The following is a 9,459-nucleotide window of genomic DNA, read 5'->3' as shown; positions in this document are numbered from 1 at the left end:
CTATTTTAAAAGGGTAAAAAAGACGAACGATATTTCGCTAAGGGGTTTCGTGCGTTTTAATATAACTAGTCTAAGGATACGCGTGTTGCACGTGTATTTTTATCTCAATGAATATAAATTTTTTAAAAACTATATTAAATTTCTGATTGAATCATGAAATATATGTCAAAGAAAAAAAAATAAGTTCCTAAATTGATGATTCTTAATTCTAATTTGCTAACTCAACAAAATAAGAAACTTTGTCCGACATGAGTTCCCAGTCATCTCAATCAATATATTTAACATAAAATTTATTTACGATTTATAATTTTATTGCTTTAAATTTACAAGTTATGCATCTTTTTAGTTTTAACAATATCATATAACTTTGAAGATTTAAAATTATTATATTTTTATTTTCAAAAAGCTATATATTCTTATGTTAATTCTAAAAATACATAAACATGAAGTCATCTAACTGTAATAAGGCGTTAATACTATTCTAGAAGGAGTAAAAATATGAAATTCATGTAAAAATCATATTTAGAGTTTACTTTTTCAATAAATTCTCACGGATTTAGTGTGTTAGTTTTCTTGTGTTTATATAATCAGTTTTCATATTTTCATTGGGACGTTTTAAAAGTTAGTCTGATTTAATTCAAAAAGAATATTATAATTATTTTTTAAAATATTTTCTTGAGAAAATTGTTACCGAAAATAATTTTCTTGTATATTTTTCTAATTTTTTGTAATCAATATTTTTTATTTTGTCATGTTTATAAGCGTGCTCATAATTAAATGGCCAAATTAAAAAACCAAAAAACGGCATTCCTAATTTTTCGTAGCAATGTATGTGCACGTAGTATAGAACATACTACATTTAAATTTGGTTTCAGCCTCATTAAACTCTCTAAAACTATTTTTAAAAAGTTGGGTAAAACTTCAAATATTTAATTAGAACATGGACCATCGTGTGAACAATCTTGGTTATATTTTTTTTATCTATATAAGGTAACTTTTTAATTGATTTTAGTGTCCTAAATATTCGGATTATATACATAGTTTAAATAGGAAAATATTTAATAAGCCAAAGTTTAGTTGGTTATAAAATCCTAAATATTAGTAAAATAACTTAAATTACAATTCTATCCAATGTGAAATCTATTTTTGGAGGGTAAAAAAGACAAATGACATTTCGTTAAGGGCCTTCGTGCTTTTAATATAGTACTAGTCTCTATGTACGTGCCTCGCACGTGAACCCTAGAACTGAAAATAAAAAATATAAAAAGTAATTATTGTAAGAGATTATTAGATATTAAAAATGTACAACATAAATTAAACACTGATTAATTCTTGTTACAAAAAAGAGTTGACTTCATGCATCATATGAAGATATCTAAGATACCACTCTTTTAGCTAATTCATACCATGAACGTTCATTATGATTTTTACTTCTTGGTTACTTATATGAGCATATTTGGGGTAAGGAAGACTTTTGTGAGCATATGAATTAATTTTGGCAGATTTAACTATAAGAGCTTGTTTTCACTATAGGAAGGAGAACAAGCTTCTGGTCTTTGAATATATCAACAATGGTAGCCTCATAGTTTTTTTTGGGCTAAACAGATGCATTTATTAAAAGAAAACTAAGGAGAGTTATTACAAACAGAAACTGAATGTAAAGTTACAGCCCCTATTAACTCTTGTTCAAAAAGCATGAAAGAAAGAGTCAGTGAGGGGATCCCTGACCTTTCTAGCTTTAGCAAGAGCATCCATAAGGGACCTGCAATCTGATAAAACATGTAAGTACTTCGGGTTAGCCTTATAGTTAATCTTAGGCCGGTAGGTTACTTTTGAATCAAAGTAGCGACGAAAGGGGGAAATAGCTCAGTCGGTTAGAGTGCTGGTCTGTCACGCCAGAAATCGCGGGTTCGAACTCTATACAAAGGGCCTTTCCTTTCAAATGACAACTGCCTCTTCCTGCTGCGAGGGCCTTGAAACCAAACCGCCCCCCGCCCGAAAATGCCCATTCCTTTCTCGTTGGGGGTCAAAATACTCGCTGTCCTATTACAGCCAGCTCCCAATGAGAAAAGATTCATTTTTAAAAAGTTCATTTGATAACTTAACAAGTCTCATCACCTTCTTTTGAACTATATCTATTTCTTTTAGTACTCTAGACACACTGACGAGTACAAATGTTTTCATTCATACTTTTATGATTAATTTACCACCGTTTTTTTTGCTCTTTCTTCTTTTCCTTCTTCTATTTATGTTTTTCTCCTTGTCCTCCGATCTGATATTAAAATTTGAGTCTTACGAGGTTGATCTCCATTAATGTGACGAATTAATAAACATTGTTTGTTATACTTTTTGAACATGCATGTCACTTCGAGAAATCTTAAGTGGCCTTGTGGTTACTTTATTTGTTTTTTACTCTATGTCGTCTTTGACAACATTAATGTTGTTTCTTTAAATGTCTAATTGTCTTAGGAGATACTTGTTAGTTCTTTTTATTCTATGTCAACCTTAAAAACATTAATGTCGTTCTACGAGATTTATTTCTATTCTATATCTTTGCGGAAAAGATGAGAAAAGGTCCCTTGAGATTTGTATCCTATTGTTCTAACTTTTTCGGTTCATAACTGGACTTGTTTTATAAAGAATAAGCTAATAAACATCTCCTAGGCAAAAAGGATTTATACTTGTGAAGAAGAGTTCTAATTCCATTGCAAGTTCAACTTGTCAAAAGTGAATGGCATATGATTCCTCCTAAGAAATAATTTTGAGTGGTTAAATAATATGCAAGTTCCATAAAACACAAACTTTTAGTTGACTTTATGGTTTTAAATATTAGGCAATTTCCAAAATATCAATATTTTAATTTAACAATCATATGTTAAAGCCGAAAAAAGATAAATCTTCTATTTATATGTAGTACACTTTCCCTAATTTTCTCATATATACTTTCATCAATGCAAAAACCTTTTTGTCAGGCAACCAATATGCATGCTACAATATTATATAATATAAATGTTGATACTAATATCAAATCTGCAAAAATTCCCTCATTCTCTCCGCATGATTAGTTCTGGTATAAATCTGAACAATTTCAAGCTTGAAATTTTAACAAAAGAATGGAGTTTAGACATACACAAAAGTAGAAAAGTAACATAGAAAGAACAACATATATATTATGATGGATGACAAAATAGATTTATATGCACAACCTTTCTTGGAAAAAAAAACCAATACACATGCACAGATAGTTAGCTTGGACTGTCAACCTACGTCCATACAAACAATCAGAGCCGAACCCGTGATTTAAATCCTATGGGTTCAACTTTTAAAATTTTTAGCATTGAATCTATTATATATTTAAAGTTATGGGTTCATATCTACAATTTTTGCAATTTTAATGAATTTTTACATATAAAATTTTACTCCGCATCAAAAATTATGGGTTTAATTGAACCCGTTCACACTACACTATATCCGCCCCTGCAAACAATAAATATAGTACTATCAAAGTTTTCTAGATAAGCACAATTTATAGGTACGGCAAGCCTCCTTCTTTAGATTTAGATCCTTTGTATGTTATATGCTAGACACATATAACTTGGTGCATCGAATGTGATTATCCAGAAATCCCGCTTCTACAGAGATATTTTATGTATCAATTAGACTACGCAAAGAACCGCCTAAGAAAAAAATAATAACCAATAATAATATAATTGCCAAACACGCAAAGAAAAAAAATTCTTTCATTACCTTAGATGTCGATGTTTGTGCAATCAAACCAAGCATGGTAACGGATAATCTCTCAATCTATTTTGTATGATCTGTTATTTTGACTTGTCGAACTTTTTGTTGGCATCTAAAACCTTCGCATCAAATTTAAGAGGAAGACAAGGGAAAAATTAAGTGAATTGAATTCATTCTCACAGGCACATAATGAACACAAAAAATCAATTAAAAACAAAAACAAAAGCTTAGTTCAATAACTGAAGCTATAAATATGAAATAGAATATAGATTAGATGAAAATTTTCCTGCTGATTGGCTACATCAATGTTGGCATCCATCCCCAGCAGAAACGCATGATATCAAACAACAATGCAAATCACATGTAAACTTTGTAAGCAAAAGGTTTTTATTTATAGAGGATTAAAGTTAGCACTTAATTACAACCAATTACAAATTAGGTATAGAAAAATCGATTGATATTTCAGGGATATTTTTGTCGTATAATATTTAGCGTAAATTATTCGTGCTTTTATAATAATAAATATATAAATAGATAGATAGATAGATAGATATAGATATAGATATAGATAGATTAGCGGGAGTACTATTCTACATTCAAAAGAATAAAGACATGCTTTTATGAAAAAGTAGGACATGTAAGAATCGACGACATTATCCACTCCATTAATTGGGTCATTAAGGATAAAATAAATGTCAATATTAATGAGTTTCAATAGAAATGTCTTTTTTTTAATTATAAATAGATTGAAAGAAAGAGAGACAGTTGGAATAGATTTTTATAAGATTCACCATTAATCAGGTTTTCGGTTTAAGTCATGAAAATAAAAATAATCCTATTTTTTCTCTTTCTCCTTTAATGGACTTTACGTCCGCACAATTCCAAATTAATCTTGTTTCAACACATATCCCGCACACCAAGTGAAAATTTTAAAAGAAAAAGAATCTGACTTCAAATTATACAAGGACCCAATCCATCTATTTCCATCTTGATATGGGAAAATTTCTGTAACGACCCAACCGATCGTTTTGACTTTTAAAATTCTGTTCCCCTAAATAAGACTTTCCGTATGTGTTTTTAATGATTTATGACTTGCGGGGATGATTGGTTCGGGACTTGAAAGTGTTCGGGTTGAAATCGGAACACTTGGTTCCTTAAGTTGGCCTTAAAGTGCTAAGTTTGACTTCGGTCAATATTTTGAGAAAACGACCCCGGAATAGGGATTTAACGGTTTCAATAGCTCCGTATGGTGATTTTGAACTTAGGAGCGTGTTCGAAATTTTATTTGAAAATGCGTAGTTAAATTAGGATTAAAATGGCTAAAACAAGAATTTACGTTTGGAAGTTTGACCGAGGAGTTGACTTTTTGATATCGGGGTCGGAATCTAGTTCCGAAACTATTTATAGCTCCGTTATGTCATTTATGACTTGTGTGCAAAATTTGAGGTCAATCGGACTTGATTTGATAGGTTTCGGTACCGAATGTAGAAGTTGGAAATCTTAAGTTTCATTAAGGTTGAAATGGAGGATAATTCATGATTTTAGCGTTGTTTGATGTGATTTGAGGTTCGACTAAGTTTGTATGATGTATTGGGACTTATTGGTATATTTGGTTGAGGTCCCGAGGGGGCTCGGGTGAGTTTCGGACGACTAACGGATCACTTTTGGCCTTTAGAAGACTGCTGATAGCTACTGGAAATTTTCTTCTGATTTTCTTATACGCGATCGCGTAAGTTGGTCGGCAATCGCATAGAGTAATTTGGGCAGCTGGAATTTATTCTCTGCGATCGCGTGGGCATGTCCGCGATCGCGTAGGTTAGGCCAACTTGTGCATCGCAATCGCGTGTAGTTGTTTACGATCGTGTAGGGGAAACTGGAGAGGAGCTGGGCCACGCACTTAATGCTCTGCGATCGCGTGAGGAGGCTCGCGATCGCGTAGGCTTGTGCAGACTGTGCTTGGCGGTCGCGTGGGATTTTCCGCGATCGCGTAGGGTTAATGTTTGTGCAGTAAAATTTGTAAGAAATCACTGGGCAGAGAGTTTAAGTTCTGAAAATGGGACTTTATCCCATTTTTCATTTTTAACAATTTGGAGCTCGAAGTTGGATAATTTTTGGGAGATTTTCAGAGAAAACAATGGGGTAAGTGTTCTTAACTCAATAATGGATAAATTACCCGAATCCATCACTATTTTTACCATTTAATTGGAGAATTAAGTTTGAAAACCCTCTTGGATAAATTTGAGGATTTGAGGGCTGAATTGTTATCGGAATTTAGTGATTTTGGTATGGGTAGATTCGTGGTTGAGTGGGCATTCATATTTCGTAACTTTGGTCGCATTTCGAGACGTGGGCCCCACGGACGATTTTTGAACCAATTTCGGATTTTTATTGAAAATGTAGTATTTTCTTATGAAATTGATTCCTATAACTTCTAGTGATTGTATCGAATTATTTTGGATAGATTCGAGCCATACATAGTTGGATAATCAAGGAAAAGGCATACCAGTAAATGAAATTGGAGCAAGTTGAGATAAATCTCTTGTCTAATCTTGTGAGGGAGAAATTACCCCATAGAGATTTAATTGAATAATTGTTTCTAATTGCGGGGGCTACGTACGCACGAGGTGACGAGAGTCCGTGCGTAGCTACTATTAATGCTAAATTCCGGGTAGTTTAGGATTCAAAGCATGAATTACTTGTGTAAATTGTATTCTTTGTTTAATTAATATTATTTGGTGTGTGTGTGTGTGTGTGTGTGTGTGTGTGTGTGTGTATATATATATATATATATATATATATATATATATATATATATATATATATATATATATATATAAAGGATGAAAATCTTATATGCTTGGTTTTATTTTTAAATTAACTAATTGCTAGGAGAAATTGTTCATCCTCCCGAATTTATCTTACAATAAATATTCTTATTCCGGAGGTACATAAGAAAATGTCCTCCTTTCTTGTGGATCGGGCCGAACGCCTCGGCAGAATAGATGCATCTATGGATCGTGTCGCTCGTCCCTCGGCAGTGTACACGAAATTTTGGATCGGGCCGTACGACCTCGGCAGAAATCATGCTTAATAATAATAATTATTACACGATACTTTGACAGTTTATTGCAGCTGGTAAAGCTATTTAATAAATTGGAAATTTTATTGAAGTTAAGGATTTAATTAATAGATTGAAAATTGTTGTATTTGAAGGAATTTAATTGATATATTGGAAACTATTGAAAATTGAAAGTATTAATTATCTCTACTTGTTAAGAAAATTATGGTTTTTTCTGTGAATGAGGCTAATTGATAAATTAGAAATTTATTGGAATTGAAGGTATTTAATTACTTCTGCGGGTTCAATAAAATTATTGTTAACTCTGTGAATCACGTTGATATAAATATTTCTATTTTCATGATTATTTAATATTATTGACCCATAGTGAGTGTCAAAGTCGGCCATCTCGTCTCTACCTCTTCGAGATTAGGCTTGATACTTACTGGGTACACGTTATTTTCGTACTCATATTGCACTTGCTGCACATTTTATTGTGCAGGTACATATATGTCTAGCGGCCTTGTGGGCGCAAAGGTGTGGTTTATAATAGTGGGGACATAGGTGAGCTGCATTACGATCCGTAGCCAACAGAGTCTCCTTCAGATTTGTTATATTTTTCTGTCTAATTGGTATTCTGGACAGATGTTGTATTTTATTCTAAATTCCCTAGTAAAAGCTCATGCACTTGTGACATCGGGTTTTGGGAATGGTTGTGAACTGTTTAGAAATGTAGTTGCTAAAAAATAATTTGTCATTTACTATATGAGTTTTATCTTTATTATTTCATCGAAGAAGTTTTGATTTTCAAAAATACTAAAATGGGTAATTAAGCTAAGTATGTATTGTTGGCTTGCCTGACAACGGTATCCGGCGCCACCACGACCTTAAAGGATTTTGGGTCTTGACAACATGGTGTGATGACCCAAAATATCATCTTTAAATTTAATAAGTAATTCAGTGTTCTAAGACCTCGAAAAGCACTATTTATCATTCCTCGACTTGCGTGTGCAGTCCGTAAATTTTTCCGAAAAGTTTACATGTGAAAAATGGATTAAAATGTAAAATTGAGCTTTAAAACTCAACTGAGTTGACTTTGATCAATATTTTTAGCAAATGGACCCGGATCAGTATTTTGACAGTTCCGATAGCTCCGTATCGTGATTTGGGACTTGGACATATTCCCGGAATTTGATTTGGAGGCCCCTGGCTCAAGTTATGACCATTTAACAGAACTAGCAATTTAAAGGCTAAAGACTTCCAAGTTTGACCACGAGGCTGACCTTTTGATATCGGAGCCAGAATTCAATTCTGGAAATTTGAATAGCTTTGTTATGTCATTTATGACTTGTGTGCCAAATTTGAAGTTATTCCGGATTCACTTAATATGTTTTGGTACAAGATATGCAAATTAAAAAGTTTAAAACTTAAAAGTTCGAATCGAGGTGTGAATTGAAATTTTGATGTTGTTTGACGGGAATTGAAACCCCGAGTAAGTCCGTATTATGTTTCTGGACTTGTTGGTATATTCGGACGGGGTCCCGAATACCCCGAGTGTGATTCGGATCAAATTGTGAACTTAAGCCAATTCTGGAAATTTCTGTCTCTGATGTAATCGCACCTGCGAGGGTCTTGGCCGCAGGTGCGATGCCGCAAGTGCGGCGGAATTGCGCAGATGAGGGACTAGGGTCTTCGCAGGTGTGGCCATTTTGCACAGAAGCGGATGTCGAAGGTGCGACAGGAATGACCGCAGATGCGGAACTTCACCTGGCAGCCTGGCATCGCAAATGCGGAACTTTTATCCACATATGCGAAATTAACTAGGCAGAGCCCATAAATTCGGAAGTCGTCATTTTTACTTATTTTTGAGTTTCAAGTCTCAAATTTGGGCGATTTGAAGAAGGATTTTTACGACTTTGAATTGGGTAAGTATTCTATAACCAAAAGTGATTATATTTCACAAATCCATGTCTATATTCATCATTTATTTCGGATTTAGATGGAAGAAATTGGATTTTTTGTAAAACTTTCCAAAAAAAAAAAAAATTAGATTTGAAGGTTCATTTGACATCGAAATTGGATAATATTTGTATGGTTGAACTCGTAGCGGAACGGGCGTTCGGATTTCGTGAGTTTTTCCGGAATTTGAGACGTGGGTCCCATTGTCGAATATTTTATTAAATTTTGGATTTTTATTTGAAAAATTAGTAAATTCGTATGGAATTAATTCCTATGATTCGTATTGAGTATATTAAATTGTTTATGAATAGATTTGAATCTTTTGGAGATAAATTTAAAAGGAAAAGTTGTAGTCGAGTAATTGATTGGAATTTGCAAAGCGAGGTAAGTGTCGTGGTTAACCTTGACTTGAGGGAATAGAACCCTTAAATTATTTGTTATGTGAAATGCATATGAACGACGTATAGGCGAGGTGACGAGTGCCTATACGTCGTCAAATTAATTATTTGCATAATTATTTGAAAATCCTAAATTTGTTTTAATACATGTATTAATTGTTATAATAATTATTTCTCTCATATTCTTTGTCAAATATTAATTATTAAATTCCTATAATAATTGCTACATACTTATTTGAATTATGTGCACTAATTGCTACTTGACATTTAGCATATTAAATATTAAACTGTCTATTTTCTCCC

General features: G+C 32.9%; 1 long non-coding RNA gene across 1 annotated transcript; it reads right to left on the bottom strand.

Moving 5' to 3' along the window:
- Nucleotides 1-1,563: 1,563 nt before the first annotated feature.
- LOC142169868 (uncharacterized) lies at nucleotides 1,564-4,085 on the bottom strand. Its single transcript, XR_012699509.1, has 2 exons — nucleotides 3,748-4,085; nucleotides 1,564-2,043 (listed from the first exon to the last, which is right to left on the bottom strand). It is a non-coding gene; the product is annotated as an uncharacterized LOC142169868 (long non-coding RNA).
- Nucleotides 4,086-9,459: the final 5,374 nt, after the last annotated feature.

This window comes from Nicotiana tabacum, chromosome 15, assembly GCF_000715075.1.
Source record: "Nicotiana tabacum cultivar K326 chromosome 15, ASM71507v2, whole genome shotgun sequence".
Classification (NCBI taxonomy): Eukaryota; Viridiplantae; Streptophyta; class Magnoliopsida; order Solanales; family Solanaceae; genus Nicotiana; species Nicotiana tabacum.
The sequence above is the reverse complement of the archived record's forward strand: the minus strand, read 5'-3'. Positions and strand labels throughout refer to the sequence as shown.